Source organism: Triticum aestivum, chromosome 7A, assembly GCF_018294505.1.
Source record: "Triticum aestivum cultivar Chinese Spring chromosome 7A, IWGSC CS RefSeq v2.1, whole genome shotgun sequence".
NCBI classification, from domain to species: domain Eukaryota; kingdom Viridiplantae; phylum Streptophyta; class Magnoliopsida; order Poales; family Poaceae; genus Triticum; species Triticum aestivum.
In genome coordinates, this window is record NC_057812.1 from 357,283,615 (window position 1) to 357,306,165 (window position 22,551).

The following is a 22,551-nucleotide window of genomic DNA, read 5'->3' on the forward strand; positions in this document are numbered from 1 at the left end:
CCCTTATGTCATTAAACATAAGAAAGGTCAAGAAAATGTTATTGCTGATGCATTGTCTCGTCGTTATACTATGCTTTCACAACTTTACTTTAAAATATTTGGTTTGGAGACCATCAAAGATCAATATGTTCATGATGCTGAATTTAAAGATGTATTGCAGAATTGTAAGGAATGGAGAACTTGGAACAAGTTCGTTCTTAACGATGGATTTGTGTTTCGTGCTAACAAGCTATGCATTCTAGCTAGCTCCGTTCGTCTTTTGTTGTTGCAGGAGGCGCATGGAGGAGGATTAATGGGACACTTTGGCATCAAGAAGACGGAGGATATACTTGCTACACATTTCTTTTGGCCAAAGATGAGACGGGATGTTGAGCGTTTTGTTGCTCGCTGCACTACATGTCAAAAAGCTAAGTCACGACTCAATCCTCATGGTTTATATATGCCTTTGCCTGTACCTAGTGTTCCTTGGGAGGATATATCTATGGACTTTGTTTTAGGTTTACCTAGAACAAAGAAGGGGAGGGATAGCATATTTGTTGTCGTGGATAGATTTTTGAAAATGGCACACTTTATACCATGTCATAAAAGCGATGATGATGTTAATGTTGCTGATTTGTTCTTTCGTGAAATTATTCGCTTGCATAGTGTGCCAAATACTATTGTTTCAGATCGTGATACTAAATTTCTTAGCCACTTTTGGAGATGTTTATGGGCTAAGTTGGGGACTAAACTGCTTTTTAGTACTACTTGTCACCCCCAAACTAATGGACAAGCTGAAGTAGTCAATAGAACATTGTCTACTATGCTTAGGGCTGTTTTGAAGGATAATAAGAAAATGTGGGAAGATTGCTTGCCTCATATTGAATTTGCTTATAATCGTTCAATGCATTCTACTACCAAGATGTGCCCTTTTGAAATTGTGTATGGTTTCCTACCTCGTGCACCTATTGATTTGTTGCCTCTTCCATCTTCGGAGAAGGTTAATTTTGATGCTAAAGAATGTGCTGAATTGATTTTAAAAATGCATGAGTTAACTAAGGAAAACATTGAGTGTATGAATGCTAAATATAAACTTGCTAGAGATAAGGGTAGAAAACATGTTGTGTTTGCACCTGGAGATCTTGTTTGGTTACATTTGCGTAAGGATAGATTTCCTAATTTACGCAAATTAAAGTTAATTCCACGTGCTGATGGTCCTTTTAAGGTGTTAGAGAAAATAAATGATAATGCATATAAACTTGAGCTGCATGCAGATTTTGGGGTTAGTCCCACTTTTAACATTGAAGATTTAAAGCCTTATTTGGGTGAGGAAGATGAGCTTCCGTCGAGGACGACTTCATTTCAAGAAGGGGAGGATGATGAGGACATCAATACCATTATTACACCCACAACCCCTACTGCTATACATACTGGACCAATTATTAGAGCTCGGGCACGCCAATTGAATTATCAGGTACTTTCGTTTCTTGGTAATGATTCTGATGTTCATGAGAATATGTTGCTGCCTAAATTGCATACATTTGTTTTGCTTACAAATGAAGGGCCTAGAATGGATAAGAGGGATGAACAGCAAGACCAAGCATGGAGATGATGGCATACACAAGGGGATCAAGAATGGAGTTACAAGTGATGATTTCAGGACTTTGAAGCCACCATAAGGAGTGCATGAAGCCTTGGACGAAATATACAAATGCCACTTCATAAATTTCGTCCAAAGACTATTCTAGGTGCCGCGTCACCTTATTATTGGGCCAGGCTCATGTATTTTCGAAATACTTAAGTATAGGCTGTTTTTAGAGTCTGTATGTGTGTGGAAACAAGAGTTAGGGTTGGTTTTGGACCCCTCCTCCAAGGGCCATGAAATTCCCCCTCTTCCTCCATATATACAACCCTTAGGGCGTCGTTTAGACTTTCGGTTTTGTTTAGATTAAAAGTTCACCATAGCTGCAACTTCGCGTACTTCGTTTGTGTCCAACAACTAGACCAAGACGTCATAGAACCCCACCTTCATTAATAAAGCTTTCCTCTTTATTCGCAATATCCAGATTGCAATCTGAGTTTCTTGCTTGTTCTTCGTTTGCTCGCAAGAAATAGACCCTCGTGGTCAGGTTGATCGTGCTCTGGCGTGGTCAATAACCCTCGAAAGTTGGTTTAGCGATTGCTAAGGCGCGACGTCGTCGCACGTTCGTAGTCAAATCATCAAAGTCGACTCCCATAGAAAACGATATCTATCTCATCGACACATCAGGACACCTTCACCTCTATCAGGCTGGATTGGTCATGGCCCCCGTCACCAGTCTCCATGGGGGTCGGTTCCCCCATGTTCTCGGCAACCGAGGTGTTACCCTCCAGCGCCGTCTAGGCGGCATCCCGCACCTCTCCATGGTCCGGAGAGGCTCTTTGGGACAACACTTCGGTGTTGTCCGTGGCAGTTGGCAAGGAGGCTTGCGGAGGCGTCTTGCTCTCCGGCCCCAGCGTGTTCCCAGAAGACGATGATTGTTGGGGGAGATCGCGGGCTGGACTGCAGCACGCAATTAAATGTGTTAAAACTGCAATCATAAAAACTGGATATATATGCAGTATCCTTGGACACTTACGATGCGGCTAGGGGATTCGACCTGGGGCGGCACTCGGGGATGGCTTCGGCATCCAAGTCCGAGTCGCCCGAAAGGGAAATATTCCCCTTCTTGGACGCCTCCGCCTCTAGGTGGACGCCTCCGCCTCTAGGTCCACGGAGGCCGCCCTTTTCTTTTCCCCCCCTTAAGGGGAGAATTTCTCTCCTCCTCCTACTCATCTTCATCTCCCTCGTGGGAGGAGGGAGCTTCAGTATCTCCGGACGCGGCGTCCGAAGTACCTTTTCGGCGAAGGCCGCTCTTGGCCTCCTTGCCTTTCTTCTTGGCCTTCTTCTCTAGCGCCTGGTACAGCACTGGGACCAGCATCCTCGTTAGCAGAGGAATGGTTGGGTCTTCGGGTAGCAGAGCCGGACACTGGATCCTCTCCGCCTTCTTTGTATAGCCCTGGTGGAAGAATGGAAGGCACAACATACCCTTTGATTTACGAATTGAAGTTGTGTTCGGAAATTAGAAAACTTACAGGGGTGGCCGGATGAGCGCAGTCGAGGCCGATGTCTTCGATCGTCTCCGGCCACGATTTCTAGGCCTTGAAAAGCAGCTTCCAGATCTCTTCGTGCGTCGTGCCGAAGAATCGCTGCAAGGTCCGCGGACCATCCGGATTGAATTCCCACAGGTGGAGAGGCCTGCGCTGGCAGGGGAGAATCCGGTGAAAAAGCATCACCTGAATCACATCAGTGAGACTGATGTTCTTCTCCATCATATTTTTATGCGCTTTTGCAGCATCATCACCTCATCGGACGACGCCCAATCTAGGCCCTTGTTAATCCACGACTTGAGCCGCATTAGGGGTCCGGATTTAAACTCAGGAGTGGCTGCCCATGCGGCGCCGTGAGCTTCGGTGATGTAGAACCACTCCTGTTGCCATCCCTTCATGGTCTCCACGAAGGCCCCTTTGGGCAGGTAACGTTGGGGAGCTTGCTCACCATGGCGCCACCGTAGTCCGCATGTTGCCCGTCGACCACTTTCGGCTTCACTTTGAAGACCTTAAGCCATAGGCCGAAGTGGGGGGAATGCGAAGGAGCGCCTCGCACACGATGATGAACACTGAAATGTGGAGGAAGGAATTTGGGGCTAGATCGTGGAAATCTAGCCCATAATAAAACATGAGGCCACAGACGAAAGGGTGGAGAGGAAACCCTAGTTCACGGAGGAAGTGGGGGATAAACACCACCCTCTCACTGGGCTCCGGAGTAGGGATGATCTATTTTTGGCAGGGAGCCGATGCGCGATGTTCGCGGCCAGGTACCCCGCTTCCCGGAGTTCCTTGACATTCCTCTCCGTGATGGAGGAAGCCATCCACTTGCCCTGCGAGCCGGATCCGGCCATGGCTGGAAGGGTTAGGCGGTAGGAAAGGTTGAAGCTTGGGCGCTGGAGCTCGAGGAAGGGAAGGCTAAGGAAGGAAGAAGGTGTGGGGGTAAAAAGATGGATCTTTATCTTCTTATATAGGTAGCAAATATCATACGCCCCCCCCCCACTAGCCTTAAAACTCGCCTGTTCCCAAGGGGTTGTGCGAATGGCACTATTGGGTTACCTAAACCCGTATTGATGAAAATCCCGCAATAAGGGGGCACGATCTCTGCTTTGACGAGACATGTCAATGGAGGCTGCGCCTTGAAACACAAAGCGGGAGGCCAAAAAATGGTTCAAAATTATAAAAGGCTAGACATGACTTTTCGTCGAAAAAGCTATCAGTAGATATGCCTTATTTTTAGACGAAAGGCACAGGCCGAGCCCGAGAAAAGGCTCAAACCTTTCCCAGCTTTGAATTAACAAAGCCATCAACCGGCCAGGATTACAACAAGGTACAACAAACATAAACAAAGTAGCAGATACATGGCGCAGAAGGAAGGCTAAAATACTACGGCCAAAGAAGAAAGGCTACAACTTGGTGCCAAACAGAGAGCTTGATCAGGTCGCGCCACAGGAAATGGGGCTTGCTCCCTCTAGAGCAAGCAAGAAGAAAGAGGCACCGAGCGCGACCACCAGTCCAAGCAAGCTACCAGAAACACAAGTCGCAGCCTACAGCAAGAAGCACACCAAAAACACTAGCCTCTGAACGGGAGCACCCCAGGAAGACACGGTTAAGAGTTGAGCACCACAGTCACCACGAGAGTCGGGCCTCGCCAAGGACACCATCCCTCAGTCGCCGACGCGTCCAAGTTGTCGTAGAGGGGACCACTATCCCCTCTCGCCCAGGCCGAGGGCGTCGACCCGCCGGAAAGACCGGACCACGTGGTGAGGAGGGCACGATGACATGAAGAGGAAGCCGACCGCCATGGCAAAGTGACACCACTGAAGAGAGAACCGCCGCCATCAAGAATGCCAAGAACGCGCTGCAGCTATCCCACCTCCCCGCGGACCCAAAGCGGCGCCTTCAAGAAGGTGATGGAGCCGGGCACTGCCGCCGCCCAACCAAAGTTGTGGGTTTTCACCCGGGTGCAGGGGGAAGAGGGGGAGGAAGCTGGATCTCGAAGCCGCCTTCAAGAAGGAAACAGCGCCTGGAGCATCGCCGGGTCATGGCTGCCGCAGCCAGCCAAGAAATTACTCTGATCCAGAGCTCCCAACCCCACATCCGTGCAGTCAGCCACCGGATCGGGCCGGACTGATGAGGAGGAAGCAGCAGCACAGGGGCAGCGTCTTCAGATCTGGCGAAGGAGAGCAGCAGGGGATCCCTCAACGCGGCTCCCGCATCCACCGCTGACTCGCCGCCCATGCTGCCGAGTAGAGGCAGCCCTCAACACCAGTTAGCACCGCCCGTCACCAGGATGCCGCCGCCCTCACCAGCAAAGGTCGTCGCCTCAAACCCTAGGCCCTAGCCCGAGCGGCGTCACGGCCGAGGGCCTTGCCGCCACCCTCATCGGCGGCTGTGCAGGGGACCCGACGCCCGTCTCCAGCAGCAACGAGGGAAGGAATCAAGAGGGGGGAGGTGGACGGGGACGTTTTCGCCCCTGAGTCGTCCTCGAGAGGGCGACGTGAGGGAGGAGGGGGGAGGGGGCGCCGTCTTCAGATCTGGCGAAGGAGAGCAGCAGGGGATCCCTCCACGCGGCGCCCGCATCCACCACCGACTCGCCGCCCGTGCGGCCGAGTAGGGGCGGCCCTCAACACCGGCGAGCACCGCCGGCCGCCAGGACGACGCCACCCTCATGGGCAGAGGCTGCCGCCTCAAACCCTAGGCCCAAGCCCGAGCGGCGTCACGACCGAGGGCCTCGCTGCCACCCTCATCGGTGGCCCTGTGAGGGACCGGGCGCCTGTCTCCGGCGGCGGCGAGGGAAGGAATCAAGAAGGGGGAGGCAGACGGGGAGGTTGGTCGCCCCGAGTCACCCTCGCCCTTGTGCTTGAGGGTTTTGACTATTATATATAGCCGGATATAGTTCTTTTGCTCAGAAGACTGCTTTGTACGCAGAGAAGGAACCCGTCTTGCAATGCCGAAGACAATCTGCGAGCCGAACACATCGTCATTGAAGACTAGTTCATGGGCTACTGAGAGAGTCCTGGATTAATGGGTCCTCCGGTGTCTGGGCTATGTGATATGGGCCGGACTGATGGGTCGTGAAGATACATGATAGAAGACCTTCCCCCGTGTCCGGGTAGGACTATCTTATGCGTGGATGGCAAGTTTAATGTCCGGATGTGTATTTTCCTTTCTCTGTAAACCGACTCTATACAACCCTAGGCCCCTCCGGTGTCTATATAAACTGAAGGGTTTAGTCCATAGAGGCCATCAGAATTCATACAGGCTAGACATCTAGGGTTTAGCCATTATGATCTCGAGGTAGATAAACTCTTGTAACCCCTGTACTCATCAAATACAATCAAGCAGGACCTAGGGTTTTACCTCCATTAAGAGGGCCCGAACCTGGGTAAACATCGTGCCTCCCCTGTCTCCTGTTACCTTCGATCCTCAGATGCACAATTCGGGACCCCCTAACCAAGATCGACCGGTTTTGACACCGACACCCTCCCGCTAATGTATAAGCTTTGAACGTCTGGCATACGCGGTCTGATGACTACTCTATAGTTCAGTGTGACATGCTCTACGGCTTAGAATCGGGACTTCAATGACATTTTGAACGTCATGGACCATATGAGATGTTCCAGGAGTTGAAGTTAATATTTCAAGCAAATGCCCGAGTTGAGAGATATGAAGTCTCCAACAAGTTCTATAGCTGCAAGATGGAGGAGAACAGTTCTATTAGTGAACACATACTCAGAATGTCTGGGTACCATAACCACTTGACTCAGTTGGGAGTTAATCTTCCGGGTGATAGTGTTATTAACATAGTTCTTCAATCACTGCCACCAAGCCATCAAGAAAGGGATGTATAAGACAATTCCCTAGCTCTTCGCTATGCTCAAAGCTGTGGAGGTAGAAATCAAGCAAGAGCAACAAGTGTTGATGGTTAACAATACCACTAGTTTCAAGAAAAAGGGCAAAGGAAAGAAGGGGTACTTCAAGAAGAATGGCAAGCAAGTTCTCACTCCCGGGAAGAAACCCAAGTCTGGACCCAAGCCTGAAACTGAGTGCTTCTACTCCAAAGGGACTGGTCACTGGAAGCGGAACTGCCCCAAGTATTTGGCGGATAGGAAGGATGGCAAAGTGAACAAAGGTATATTTGATATACATGTTATTGATGTGTACCTTACTAATGCTCGTAGTAGCGCCTGGGTATTTGATATTGGTTATGTTGCTCATGTTTGCAACTCGGAACAGGGGTTACGGATTAAACGAAGATTGGCTAAGGACGAGGTGACGATACGCGTCGGAAATGGTTCCAAGGTCGATGTGATCGCCTTCGGCACGCTACCTCTACATCTACCTCCAGGATTAGTTTTAGACCTAAATAATTGTTATTTGGTGCCAGCGTTGAGCATCAACATTATATCTGGATCTTGTTTGATGCGAGACTGTTATTCATTTAAATCATAGAATAATGGTTGTTCTATTTATATGAGTAATATCTTTTATGGTCATGCACCCTTGAAGAGTGCTCTATTTTTGTTGAATCTCGATCGTGGTGATACACATATTCATAATATTGATGCCAAAAGATGCAAAGTTGATAATGATAGTGCAACATATTTGTGGCACTACCATTTAGATCATATTGGTGTAGAGCGCATGAAGAAACTCCATGCAAATGGACTTTTGGAATCACTTGATACTTGTGAACCATGCCTCATGGGCAAGATGACTAAAACTCTGTTCCCCGAAACAATGGAGCGAGCCACTGACTTATTGGAAATAATACATACCGATGTATGCGGTCTGATGAGTGTTGAGGCTCGCGGTGGGTATCGTTATTTTTTGACCTTCACAGATGATTTGAGCAGATATGGGTATATCTACTTAATGAAACACAAGTTTGAAACATTTGACAAGTTCAAGGAATTTCAGAGTGAAGTAGAGAATCATTGTAACAAGAAAATAAAGTTTCTACGATCTGATCGCGGAGGTGAATATTTGAGTTACGAGTTTGGCCTTCATTTAAAACAATGTGGAATAGTTTCACAACTCACGCCACCTGGAACACCACAGCGTAATGGTGCGTCCGAACGTCGTAACCGCACTTTATTAGATATGGTGCGATCTATGATGTCTCTTACCAATTTACCACTATCATTTTGGGGTTATGCATTAGAAATAGTTGCATTCACGTTAAATAGGACACCATCAAAATCTGTTGAGACAACACCGTATGAACTGTGGTTTGGCAAGAAACCTATGTTGTCGTTTCTTAAAGCTTGGGGTTGCGATGCTTATGTGAAAGGCTTCAGCCTGATAAGCATGAACCCAAATCGGAGAAATGCGTCTTTATAGGATACCCAAAAGAAACTATTGGGTACACCTTCTTTCACAGATCCGAAGGCAAGATCTTTGTTACTAAGAATGGATCCTTTCTAGAGAAGGAGTTTCTCTCGAAAGAAGCGAGTGGGAGGAAAGTAGAACTTGATGAGGTAATTGTAACTTCTCTCGAATTGGAAAGTAGCTCATCACAGAAAACCGTTCCCGTGATGCCAACACCAACTAGTGAGGAAGCTAATGATGATGATCATGAAACTTCCGATCAAGATACTACCGAAGCTGGTAGGTCAACCAGAGTATGTTCCGCACCACAGTGGTATGGTAATCCTGTTCTGGAAGTCATGTTACTAGACCATGACAAACCTACGAACTATGAGGAAGCGATGATGAGCCCAAATTCCGTGAAATGTCTTGAGACCATTAAATCTGAGATGGGATCCATGTATGAGAACAAAGTGTGGACTTTGGTTGACTTGCTCGATGATCGGCAAGCTATAGAGAATAAATGGATCTTCAAGAAGAAGACTGACGCCGCTAGTAATGTTACTGTCTACAAAGCTCAACTTGTTGCGAAAGGTTTTTGACAAGTTCAAGGAGTTGACTACGATGAGACCTTCTCACCCGTAGTGATGCTTAAGTCGATCTGAATCATGTTAGCAATTGCCGCATTTTATGATTATGAAATTTGGCAAATGGACGTCAAAACTGCTTTCCTTAATGGATTTCTTAAAGAAGAGTTGTATATGATGCAACAAGAAGGTTTTGTCGATCCTAAAGGTGTTAACAAAGTGTGCAAGCTCCAACAATCCATTTATGGACTGGTGCAAGCATCTCGGAGTTGGAATATATGCTTTGATGAGGTGATCAAAGCATATGGTTTTATACAGACTTTTGGAGAAGCATGTATTTACAAGAAAGTGAGTGGGAGCCCTGTAGCATTTCTAATATTATATGTGGATGACATATTGTTGTTTGGAAATGATATAGAATTTCTGGATAACATAAAAGGATACTTGAATAAGAGCTTTTCAATGAAAGACCTTGGTGCAGCTGCTTATATATTGGGCATCAAGATCTATAGAGATATATCAAGATGCTTAATTGGACTTCCACAAAGCACATACCTTGATAAAGTTTTGAAGAAGTTCAAAATGGACCAGTCAAAGAAAGGGTTATTGACTGTGTTACAAGGTGTGAAGTTGAGTCAGACTCAATGCCCGACCAGTGCAGAAGATTGAGAGAAAATGAAATTCATTCCCTATGCCTTAGCCATAGGCTCTATCATGTATGCAATGCTGTGTACCAGACCTGATGTGTGCTTTGTTATAAGTCTAGCAGGGAGGTACCAAAGTAATCCAGGAGTGGATCACTGGACAGCGGTTAAGAACATCCTAAAATACCTGAAAAGGACTAAGGATATGTTTCTCGTTTATGGAGGTAACAAAGAGCTCGTCGTAAATGGTTACATCGATGCTAGCTTTGTCACTGATCCGGATGACTCTAAGTCACAAACCGGATACGTATTTATATTAAATGGTGGAGCTGCCAGTTGGTGCAGTTCCAAGCAAAGCGTCGTGGCAGGATCGACGTGTCAAGCGGAGTACATAGCTTCTTCCGAAGAAGCAAATGAAGGAGTCTGGATGAAGGATTTCATATCTGATCTAGGTGTAATACCTAGTGCATCGAGTCCAATGAAAATCTTTTGTGACAATATTGGAGCAATTGCCTTGGCGAAGGAATCCAGATTTCACAAGAGAACCAAACTCATCAAGAGACGCTTCAACTCCATCCATGATCAAGTCAAGGAGGGAGACATAGAGATTTGCAAAATACATATGGATCTAAATGTGGCAGACCCATTGACTAAGCCTCTTCCATGAGCAAAACATGATCAACACCAAGACTCCATGAGTGTTAGAATCAGTACAATGTAATCTAGATTACTGCGACTACTGCAAGTGGGAGACTGAAGGAAATATTCCCTGGAGGCAATAATAAAGTTGTTATTTATGTTTCCTCGTATCATGATAAATGTTTATTATTCATGCTAGAATTGTATTAACCAGAAACTTGATACATGTGTGGATACATAGACAATACATAGTGTCCCTAGTATGCCTCTACTAGACTAGCTCGTTAATCAAAGATGGTTAAGTTTCCTAACCATAGACATGTGTTGCCATTTGACGAACGGGATCACATCATTAGGAGAATGATGTGATGGACAAGACCCATCTGTTAGTTTAGCATAATGATTGTTAAGTTTTGTTGCTATTGCTTTCTTCATGACTTATACATATTCCTTTGACTATGAGATTAAGCAACTCCCGAATACCGGAGGAATACCTTGTGTGCTATCAAACGTCACAACGTAACTGGGTGATCATAAAGATGCTCTAGGTAGTTATGGGCCATATGGGCCATAGGAGGGAGGCAAGCCAGCCCACAAGGGGTGCCCCCCAAAGAGAGGAGTCCGAATTGGAGAAGGGGAGTGATGAGGACATCAATACAATTGTTACACCCACAGCCCCTGCTGCTATACATACTGGACCAATTACTAGAGCTCGTGCACGCCAACTAAATTACCAGGTACTTTCGTTTCTTGGTAATGATTCTAATGTTCATGAGAATATGATGCTGCCTAAATTGGATACATTTGTTTTGCTTACAAATGAAGGGCCTAGCTTGGAGAAGGATGAACATTGGAGCAAGAACAAGCATGGAGATGATGGCATGCGCAAGGGGATCAAGAACGGAGTTACAAGTGATGATTTCAGGACTTTGAAGCCACCATAATGGGTGTATGAAGCCTTGGACGAAATATACAAGATGCCACTTCATATATTTTGTCCCGAGGCTATTTTAGGTGCTGCGTCACCTTATTATTGGGCCAGGCCCATGTAATTTCGAAATACATAAGTATAGGCTATTTTTAGAGTCCGTATGTGTGGGGAAACAAGAGATAGTGTTGATTTCGGACCCCTCCACCAAGGGCCACGAAATTCCCCCTCTTCCTCCATATATACAGCCCTTAGGGCATCGTTTAGACTTGGGGATTTGTTTAGTTAAAAGTTAGCCATTGCAACTTCGTGTATTTCGTTTGTGTCCAACGACCAGACCAAGACCGCTTACGGATCCCCACCTTTATCAATACTTCATACATATTCGCAATATTCAGATTGCCTTTATCATATTCTTGCTCGTTCTTCGATTGCTTGCAGGAATAGACCTTCGTGGTCAGGTTGATCGTGCTCCGGCGTGGTCAATAACCTCAGGAGATTGGTTTAGCGATTGCTAAGGCGCAACGTCGTGCACGTTTGTAGTCGGATCGTCAAAGTCGTCTCCACCAAATCGATAGTTATCATCTCATCGAAAGATCGGGACACCTCGCCTATATCAAGTGGTATCAGATTTCCAGGTTGCTCGGTGAGATTTTACAGTTTTTCGTAGTTTAGATCGAGTCTGTTCTTCATACCTATAGTCCACGAAAAAGCCACAAAAAAAATTAGGGTTAGTTCATCATATCCGAACCAATCTGAGCCTTTGCATAATCTTTTTAGGGTTTTGCTTTGTTGAATTTGCAGTTGCATCGTCGTGTCTAGTTGCTGGTCTTAGAGTCTAGTCTTTTAGAGTTTCGAGTTCTGGTCATAAGTTGTCACGCCGCCGCCGCACCATCATCATCGCCCCTGCCATCTACCACCACCGTTTATCCGCCACCGCTCCGAATCCGTATCCATATACTACCACCGCTACCACCACCGCTGCCATATACCACCACCATATATCCACCACCAATCCGAGTTCCTTGCATATTAGGTTTGTTTTCGGGATCCATCTAATTTCCGATTCGTGTTTCCTTGTCTGAGTAGGTATCGGATTCCAGCAATCTTTTTCCGTCCGTAGAAGAGGTTGGTTTCCAAAAAAAAGAGTCCGGAAACCACCCTCCGTTTAGGCCCAAAATTTTCAGAAAACGCACTTGACAAAAAAAATTCTGGCTATCCTATTTTTAGGTGTTTCTAAGCGTATTGAGACAGTCGCCGTTATAGGAAGTTTTTTTTGACCCGTTTCCAGTTTTTGGGTCCGGGCAGTCAAAAAAAAAATTTGGTCACAAATATTTCGTGCCCATCCTGTCAGTTTGACCTGGTAAGAGTTTTGAGACACTCGCCATTATAGTGATTTTTCGCAAAAAAAAAAGAGAGAGCAGCGCAAAAAAAAAACCGCGCAAAAAAAAAGAGCGAAAAAAAAATCGAGAGTGTGCTTTTCCCTTGTTTACGTGCAGCGCCGTGATTTTGTTAGTGTTCTAGGCTCGCGTCTCTAGCACGGTCTAGCCTAGGACCAGCACAGTACCGTCGTTGAGCGTTTATTCAACTTTGCATCTCTGAATTGATTATTGCTGACCCTTTTTGCTACCATATTATAAGCCTTCCCAGCTCCACATACATCTACGTCGTGCGTTTGACTCTCCCTGATAATCGCTCTATCCAAGCTTTGAGAAGTTTTGACTACAACGGTTGCCGATCACCACCTGCTGCTGGGTAAGAACTGGTAAGAATTTGAGGTTTGCTTGACGGGTTTGTGATACACCACCACCACTTCTTAGTAGTCTGTAGGATCATATTCTTGTGTGTTTCTATTGCTGCTAACCATGCCAGGATTACAAGCCGACGAGATTGACTGGGAGAACTTATCGAACAAGGAGCTTCATGATAAGTTTCAGCAAATGATGACTGAACAGGTGCAAGATGTGCTGAACAATTTTGAAGAGGCCATGGAGAAGATTACTGGCCTTGAGAAGACGTTCGAAACAAAGCTCGATAACAGATTTAATGAACTGCTTGCGCGTCTTCCACCACCGGCTGCACCTGTCGCACCTCTGCAACAACAACAACTACGCCCCCTTCCGAATCAGTATGGACGAGCACAGCGTGTTCCTATTGAGCCAGGACAAAATTCTGGTGCCGCTGCTACTGCTGTTGGTGCTTCTTTGGCTCCTGCTACTGCTGCTGCTGGTACCCAGGAGGATGATGATTATGTGGGAGATTATGAGGATGAGGTTGATCAAAATCCGAACTACGTGCAGCCACCAGCACCACCACCACCAGGTCGACCTCAGGTATATATTCGTAATGGTAGGCCTGCACCACGACCTCAGGTACGAGATGATGTCCATATTCCTAAACTGAAATTGAATATTCCACCATTTGAGGGTAGATATGTTCCTGATATATATCTTACTTGGGAGTTAGAAACTGGACAACATTTTACATGTTTACAATATCCCGAGGAGAGACGGGTTGCTGCTGCTGTTTGTGCTTTCACTAGTTTTGCATGTGTATGGTGGTCTGAACATTGTAGATTATATCCTATTCCAACTACTTGGGCTGCTTTGAAAACTGCTATGCGTACGCGTTGGGTTCCACCATATTATCAACGTGAATTGCTTCAAAAATTGCAGCGTTTAAGACAAGGAAAAAATTCTGTAGAAGAATATTATCAGGAATTACAAACTGGCATGATTCGATGTGGTATTGTTGAGGAGAATGAAGATATGCTTGCACGTTTTCTGGGTGGATTAAATAGAGAGATTCAGACCATTCTAGACTATAAGGAGTATACTAATATCACTCGTTTATTCCATCTTGCTTGTAAAGCTGAACGTGAAGTGCAGGATCGACAAGCATTGGCGCGAACTAACTTTTCTGCAGGCCGACCTTCATCATGGACACCGCGTGCATCTTCTACTTCAACTGCACCAGCACCTCAATCAGGTGCCTCCTACAGCCGTGATACAAGAAAACAGGAACAACCACCATTATCTGCCAAGAGCGCACCTGCCGGGCCTGCACAGAGTTCTTCTTCTTCCAGGGCATCAACAGGGCACACAAGTGATATTATTTGTCGTCGTTGTAAGGGAGGAGGTCATTATGAGAGAGAATGCAAATCTCCGCGTGTGATGATTGCTACCGAGGATGGTGGATATGAGTCCGCTAGTGACTATGATGAGGAGACATTGGCTCTTATTACACGTGAAGAACATGGTGGAGATGATTCTGATCATGAGACGCAATACATGGCTCCTGAAGACGCTGACAGGTATGAATGTTTAGTTGCTCAACGTGTTTTGAGTGTGCAGATCACACAAGCTGAGCAAAATCAGAGGCACAATTTGTTCCATACCAAGGGAGTTGTGAAGGAACATTCTGTGTGCGTCATAATAGACGGAGGGAGCTGCAACAACTTGGCTAGCATGGAGATGGTGGAGAAGCTTTCTCTCACCACAAGACCACATCCACATCCTTACTACATCCAATGGTTCAACAACAGCGGCAAGGTTAAGGTAACACGTACTGTTCGTGTGCAGTTTAGTATCTCTACATATGCTGATTATGTTGATTGTGATGTGGTACCTATGCAAGCATGTTCCTTATTACTTGGTAGACCATGGCAATTTGATAAAAATTCTGTACACCATGGTAGAAACAATCACTATACTCTTGTTCATAAGGATAAAAATATTACTTTGCTTCCTATGACTCCTGATTCCATTTTGAAAGATGATATTAATAGAGCTAATAAAGCAAAACAGGAGAAGAATAAGAGTGAAAATCAGATTGTGGCAAAAGAATTTGAGCAACAAATGAAGCCTAATAATAAACCATCTAGTGTTGCTTCTGAAATTAAATTGAAAAGTGCATGTTTATTTGCCACCAAATCTGATATTGATGAGCTAGATTTCAGCAAATCTGTTTGCTATGCTTTTGTGTGCAAAGAGGCATTATTTTCATTCGAGGACGTGCTTTCCTCTTTGCCTCCTGCTGTCACTAACATTTTGCAGGAGTTCGCTGACGTCTTTCCACAAGACGTGCCACCGGGATTACCGCCTATTCGAGGGATTGAGCATCAGATTGACTTAATTCACGGTGCTTCACTGCCAAACCGTGCACCACACCGTACCAATCCAGAGGACACGAAGGAGATTATGTGTCAAGTACAAGAGCTTCTCGACAAAGGTTATATACGCGAATCCCTTAGTCCTTGTGTTGTTCCTATTATTCTAGTGCCGAAAAAGGATGGTACATCACGTATGTGTGTTGATTGTAGAGGCATTAATAATATTACTATTCGTTATCGTCATCCTATTCCTAGGCTAGATGATATGCTTGATGAATTGAGTGGCTCTACAATATTCTCCAAAGTTGATTTGCGTAGTGGCTACCATCAAATTCGTATGAAATTGGGAGATGAATGGAAAACAGCATTTAAAACTAAGTTTGGATTATATGAGTGGTTAGTCATGCCTTTTGGGTTAACTAATGCACCTAGTACTTTCATGAGATTAATGAACGAAGTTTTACGTGCTTTCATTGGACGATTTGTGGTAGTTTACTTTGATGACATATTGATTTATAGCAGATCTTTGGAAGAACATTTGGAACATTTACGTGCTGTTTTTATTGCTCTACGTGATGCATGTTTGTTTGGTAACCTTGGGAAGTGCACCTTTTGCACCGACCGAGTATCTTTTCTTGGCTATGTTGTTACTCCACAGGGAATTGAAGTTGATAAAGCCAAGATTGAAGCTATTGAGAGTTGGCCGCAGCCCAAAACGGTCACACAAGTGAGGAGTTTTCTTGGCCTCGCTAGATTCTATAGGCGTTTTGTGAGAGATTTCAGCACCATTGCTGCACCTCTCAATGAGCTTACAAAGAAAGATGTGCCTTTTCTTTGGGGTACCGCACAGGAAGAAGCCTTCACGGTATTGAAAAATAAGTTGACACATGCTCCTTTACTGCAACTTCCTGATTTTAATAAGACTTTTGAGCTTGAATGTGATGCTAGTGGAATTGGATTAGGAGGTGTGTTATTACAAGATGGCAAACCTGTTGCATACTTGATAGAGGCAAAGGTGTCCCGTCTTTCAATGAGATGGTGGATTTCGCTTTGGTGGAAGTCGACTTTGACGATCCGACTACGAACGTGCGAGGACGTCGCGCCTTAGCAATCGCTAAACCAACTCCGAGAGGTTATTGACCACGCCAGGGCACGATCAACCTGACCACGAGGGTCTGTTTCCTGCGAGCAAACGAAGAACAAGCAAGAAACTAAGATTGCAATCTGCATATTGCGAATATAAGATGAAAGCTTTATTGATCAAGGTGGGGTTCTGTGACGCCTTTGTCTGGTCGTTGAACACAAACGAAGTACGCGAAGTTGCAGCTATGGCGAACTTTTAATCTAAACAAAACCCAAAGTCTAAACGATGCCCTAAGGGCTTTATATATGGAGGAAGAGGGGGAAATTTCGTGGCCCTTGGTGGAGGGGTCCGAAATCAACCCTATCTCTTGTTTCCCCACACATACGGACTCTAAAAATAGCCTATACTTATGTATTTCGAAATTACATGGGCCTGGCCCAATAATAAGGTGACGCAGCACCTAAAATAGCCTCGGGACGAAATTTATGAAGTGGCATCTTGTATATTTCGTCCAAGGCTTCATGCACCCATTATGGTGGCTTCAAAGTCCTGAAATCATCACTTGTAACTCCGTTCTTGTTCCCCTTGCGCATGCCATCATCTCCATGCTTGTTCTTGCTCCAATGTTCATCCTTCTCCAAGCTAGGCCCTTCATTTGTAAGCAAAACAAATGTATCCAATTTAGGCAGCATCATATTCTCATGAACATTAGAATCATTACCAAGAAACGAAAGTACCTGGTAATTTAGTTGGCGTGCACGAGCTCTAGTAATTGGTCCAGTATGTATAGCAGCAGGGGATGTGGGTGTAACAATTGTATTGATGTCCTCATCAATACTTTTCTGAAAAATTGAGTGGGCCTAGTCTGAATTATTCTACTTATGATAAAGAATTATATGCTCTTGTTCGGACTTTAGAAACATGGCAACATTATTTATGGCCCAAAGAATTTGTTATACATTCTAATCATGAATCTTTGAAACATATTAAAAGTCAAGCTAAACTGAATCGTAGACATGCTAAATGGGTTGAATTCATTGAGACTTTCCCTTATGTCATTAAACACAAGAAGGGAAAATAAAATGTTATTGTTGATGCATTGTCTCGTCGCTATACTATGCTTTCACAACTTGACTTCAAAATATTTGGTTTGGAGACCATCAAAGATCAATATGTGCATGATGCTGATTTTAAAGATGTAATGCAGAATTGTAAAGAAGGAAGAATGTGGAACAAGTTTGTTGTTAACGATGGATTTGTGTTTCGTGCTAACAAGCTATGCATTCCAGCTAGCTCCGTTCGTCTTTTGTTATTGCAGGAGGCGCATGGAGGAGGATTAATGGGACACTTTGGCGTGAAGAAGACGGAGGACGTACTTGCTACACATTTCTTTTGGCCAAAGATGAGACGTGGTGTTGAGCGTTTTATAGCTCGCTGCACTACATGTCAAAAAGCTAAGTCACGACTCAATCCTCATGGTTTATATATGCCTTTGCCTGTACCTAGTGTTCCTTGGGAGGATATATCTATGGACTTTGTTTTAGGTTTACCTCGAATAAAGAAGGGGAGGGATAGCATATTTGTTGTCATGGATAGATTCTCGAAAATGGCACACTTTATACCATGTCATAAAAGTGATGATGCTGTTTATGTTGCTGATTTGTTCTTTCGTGAAATTATTCGCTTGCATGGTGTGCCAAATACTATTGTTTCAGATCATGATACTAAATTTCTTAGCCACTTTTGGAGATGTTTATGGGCTAAGTTGGGGACTAAACTACTTTTTAGTACTACTTGTCACCCCCAAACTGATGGACAAACTGAAGTAGTCAATAGAATGTTGTCTACTATGCTTAGGGCTGTTTTGAAGAATAATAAGAAAATGTGGGAGGAATGCTTGCCTCATATTGAATTTGCTTATAATCGTTCATTGCATTCTACTACTAAGATGTGCCCTTTTGAAGTTGTGTATGGTTTCCTACCTCGTGCACCTATTGATTTGTTGCCTCTTCCATCTTCGGAGAAGGTTAATTTTGATGCTAAACAACGTGCTGAATTGATTTTAAAAATGCATGAGTTAACTAAGGAAAACATTGAGCGTATGAATGCTAAATATAAACTTGCTGGAGATAAGGGTAGAAAACATGTTGTGTTTGCACCTGGAGATCTTGTTTGGTTACATTTGCGTAAGGATAGATTTCCTGATTTGCGCAAATCAAAGTTAATGCCACGTGCTGATGGTCCCTTTAAGGTGTTAGAGAAAATAAATGATAATGCATATAAACTTGAGCTGCCTGCAGATTTTGGGGTTAGTCCCACTTTTAACATTGCAGAATTGAAGCCTTATTTGGGTGAGGAAGATGAACTTCCGTCGAGGACGACTTCATTTCAAGAAGGGGAGGATGATGAGGACATCAATACAATTGTTACACCCACAGCCCCTGCTGCTATACATACTGGACCAATTACTAGAGCTCGTGCACGCCAACTAAATTACCAGGTACTTTCGTTTCTTGGTAATGATTCTAATGTTCATGAGAATATGATGCTGCCTAAATTGGATACATTTGTTTTGCTTACAAATGAAGGGCCTAGCTTGGAGAAGGATGAACATTGGAGCAAGAACAAGCATGGAGATGATGGCATACGCAAGGGGATCAAGAACGGAGTTACAAGTGATGATTTCAGGACTTTGAAGCCACCATAATGGGTGTATGAAGCCTTGGACGAAATATACAAGATGCCACTTCATAAATTTCGTCCCGAGGCTATTTTAGGTGCTGCGTCACCTTATTATTGGGCCAGGCCCATGTAATTTCGAAATACATAAGTATAGGCTATTTTTAGAGTCCGTATGTGTGGGGAAACAAGAGATAGGGTTGATTTCGGACCCCTCCACCAAGGGCCACGAAATTCCCCCCTCTTCCTCCATATATACAGCCCTTAGGGCATCGTTTAGACTTGGGGATTTGTTTAGTTAAAAGTTAGCCATTGCAACTTCGTGTATTTCGTTTGTGTCCAACGACCAGACCAAGACCGCTTACGGATCCCCACCTTTATCAATACTTCATACATATTCGCAATATTCAGATTGCCTTTATCATATTCTTGCTCGTTCTTCGATTGCTTGCAGGAATAGACCTTCGTGGTCAGGTTGATCGTGCTCCGGCGTGGTCAATAACCTCAGGAGATTGGTTTAGCGATTGCTAAGGCGCAACGTCGTGCACGTTTGTAGTCGGATCGTCAAAGTCGTCTCCACCAAATCGATAGTTATCATCTCATCGAAAGATCGGGACACCTCGCCTCTATCAGGGAGGGGGTGGCACCCCCCTTGCCTTCTCCCTCTCTCTCCCTCCTTCCCCCTTTCCCCCTGTGATAAAAGGAAGGGGGCCGAATCCTACTAGGAGCCCAAGTGGGACTCCTCCCACTTGGGGCGCGCCTAGGGCCGGCATCCTCCCCTCTCCCTCCTTTATATACGGGGTGGGGGTGCCTCTAACACACATCAATTGTTCCAAGCCGTGTGCGGCGCCCCCTCCACAGTTTACGCCTCCGGTCATATTTACGTAGTGCTTAGGCGAAGCCCTGCGCGGATCACTTCACCATCACCATCACCACGCCATCGTGGTGACGGAACTCTCCCTCGACACTTTGCTGGATCAAGAGTTCGAAGGACATCATCAAGTTGAACGTGTACAAAACTCGGAGGTGTCGTATGTTCGGTGCTTGATCGGTTGAATCGAGAAGACGTTCGACGACATCAATCGTGTTAAACTAATGCTTTCGCTTTCGGTCTAGGAGGGTACGTGGACACACTCTCCCCCTCTCGTTGCTATGCATCTCCTAGATAGATCTTGTGTGAGTGTAAGAATTTTTTGAAATTGCATGCTACGTTCGCCAACAATATATGGTAGGTCCTTCACAAAAAACTCATTTTGGGTATTCGAAACATGGAAAATGAATTTTTTGTCCAAAGAAAATGAAAACTTCCTTAGGCAACATTGTTCGCCATTCCAAGACGCACCCTTGTGCACAATGAGATGATTTGAACAAACTATGCCATGAATGTGGACATACAATTGATCATTTGACTTGAAAGCCATTAATCTTCACACATGATACCTCATTTCTAAGAACATTTTGTCAAACTAATTGCCGTATTACATGTTTATTATTTTTCCTCGCAGCTTGTTCACATATAATGACAAAATGCGAAGGTTTTCTAATTTTTTTGATTTTTCTTTATTTTTCATGTCCATTTCAAAATGCGGTCAAAACGAAGGGCATGCCCGTTCCTAGCTAGTGGTTCAATCTTGAAAACTTTTGGTGTTTCTTGGATTAAATAGATACTTATGTACCTAAAACTGATTTTTATAAAAAATAAAGAGCAAACTATGAGGGAGTTGCAGTTCAAATTTTACCCCTTCCGACTAAATCGGCGGAAATTTGTCTTTTTCATGATAGGTGGCTCAAAACTTTTAAGACCCGACCATTTGGTCAATTGTACATTTAGTATGGCCTAATATTTTAGAAAATTTATTCAGCCCAATTTTGTAACAAATATATGGTAGGTCCTTCACACAAAAACTCATTTTGAGCATTCGAAAAATGGAAAAATGAATTCTTTTTGTCCAAAGAAAATGAAAACTTCCTTAGGCAACATTATTTGCCATTCCAAGATGCACCCTTTTGCACAATATGAGATCATTTGAACAAACTATGTCATGAATGTGACCATAAAATTGATCATTTGACTTGAAAGCCATGAATCTTCGCACATGATAGCTCATTTCTCAGAACACTTTTTCAAACTAATTGTCGTATTACAAGTTGATTATTTTTCCTGACAACTTGGTCACATATAATGACACAATGCAAAGGTTTTCTAATTTTTTGATTTTTTTTGAATTTTTCATGCCCATTTCAAACTGCGGTCAAAATGGCGGGCATGCCCGTTCCTAGCTAGTGGTTCAATCTTGGAAAAAAATTGGTGTTTCTCTTATTAAATAGATACTTATGTACCTAAAACTGACTTTTGGGAAAAATAAAGAGCAAACTATGAGGGAGCTGCAGTTCAAATTTGACCAGCTTCCTATTGAATCGACGGAAATTTATCTTTTTCACGAGAGGTGGCTCAAAGCTTTTAACACACAATCATTTTGGTCAATTGTACATTAAGTATGGCCTAATATTTTAGAAGATTGATTTGGTCCAATTCCGCAACAAATATATGGTAGTCCTTCACAAAAAAACTCATTTTGGGCACTCAAAAATTGGAAAATGAATTTTCTGTCCAAAGAAAATGAAAACTTCCTTAGCCAACATTGTTTGTCATTCCAAGATGCGCCCTTGTGCACAATATGAGGTCATTTGAAATGAAGATTTGATAGGTTCTTAAGAAAACCATTTCAGACACTTGAAAAATAGAAAACAACTCTTTTGTGCAATGAAAATGAAAACTCCCCAGATCAACATTGTTTGTCATCCCAAGATACACACATGTGCACAGTATTCATTCATTTTAACAAACTATAATTGGTTAACATGTTGAATGATTGTCCTAAATAAGAGGGTGAAAAACTATAAAGAGAAACAAAAGGGAAAAACAAAATTAAATAAGCTTAATTCTGATTGGTGGAATCCGTTGTGGCATGGATCGATGACATGGCAAACATATGTCCATCCATACATCCATCCATCTGTCCACCCAACCCACTGCAGTCTCTCTCTCTCTCTCTCACGCGCGTGAACCCTAGCCGATCCAAATCCCTCCCTGTCGGGCATATACCCCACGGTGTAATCCGGCCGGACTTGGCGACTCACGAGTGACCTGCCCTGACCCGGCGACTGACTGGTGACCCGCCTGAGACTAGAAACTCACTGGTGACCCGGAGGGCGAGTTAGATGAATAACAAGGCCCAAGGCCCAGAAGGCGGCTTATGAGAAGACCGGCTCAAGGTGTGTGTCCGGTGGGCCGGCTTGAGAAGGAAGGCATAAGGATTGTTCCCTTACAAAGGAAGCAGACTAAGATTCCACTGGTAATAGAATAGTGCTAGCCCTACTAGGACTCCATATGTTACTCGCCCCTTCAACTTATATAAGGAGGGGCAGGGCACCCCAAGAGGGACAAGTTAGGGTTAGAC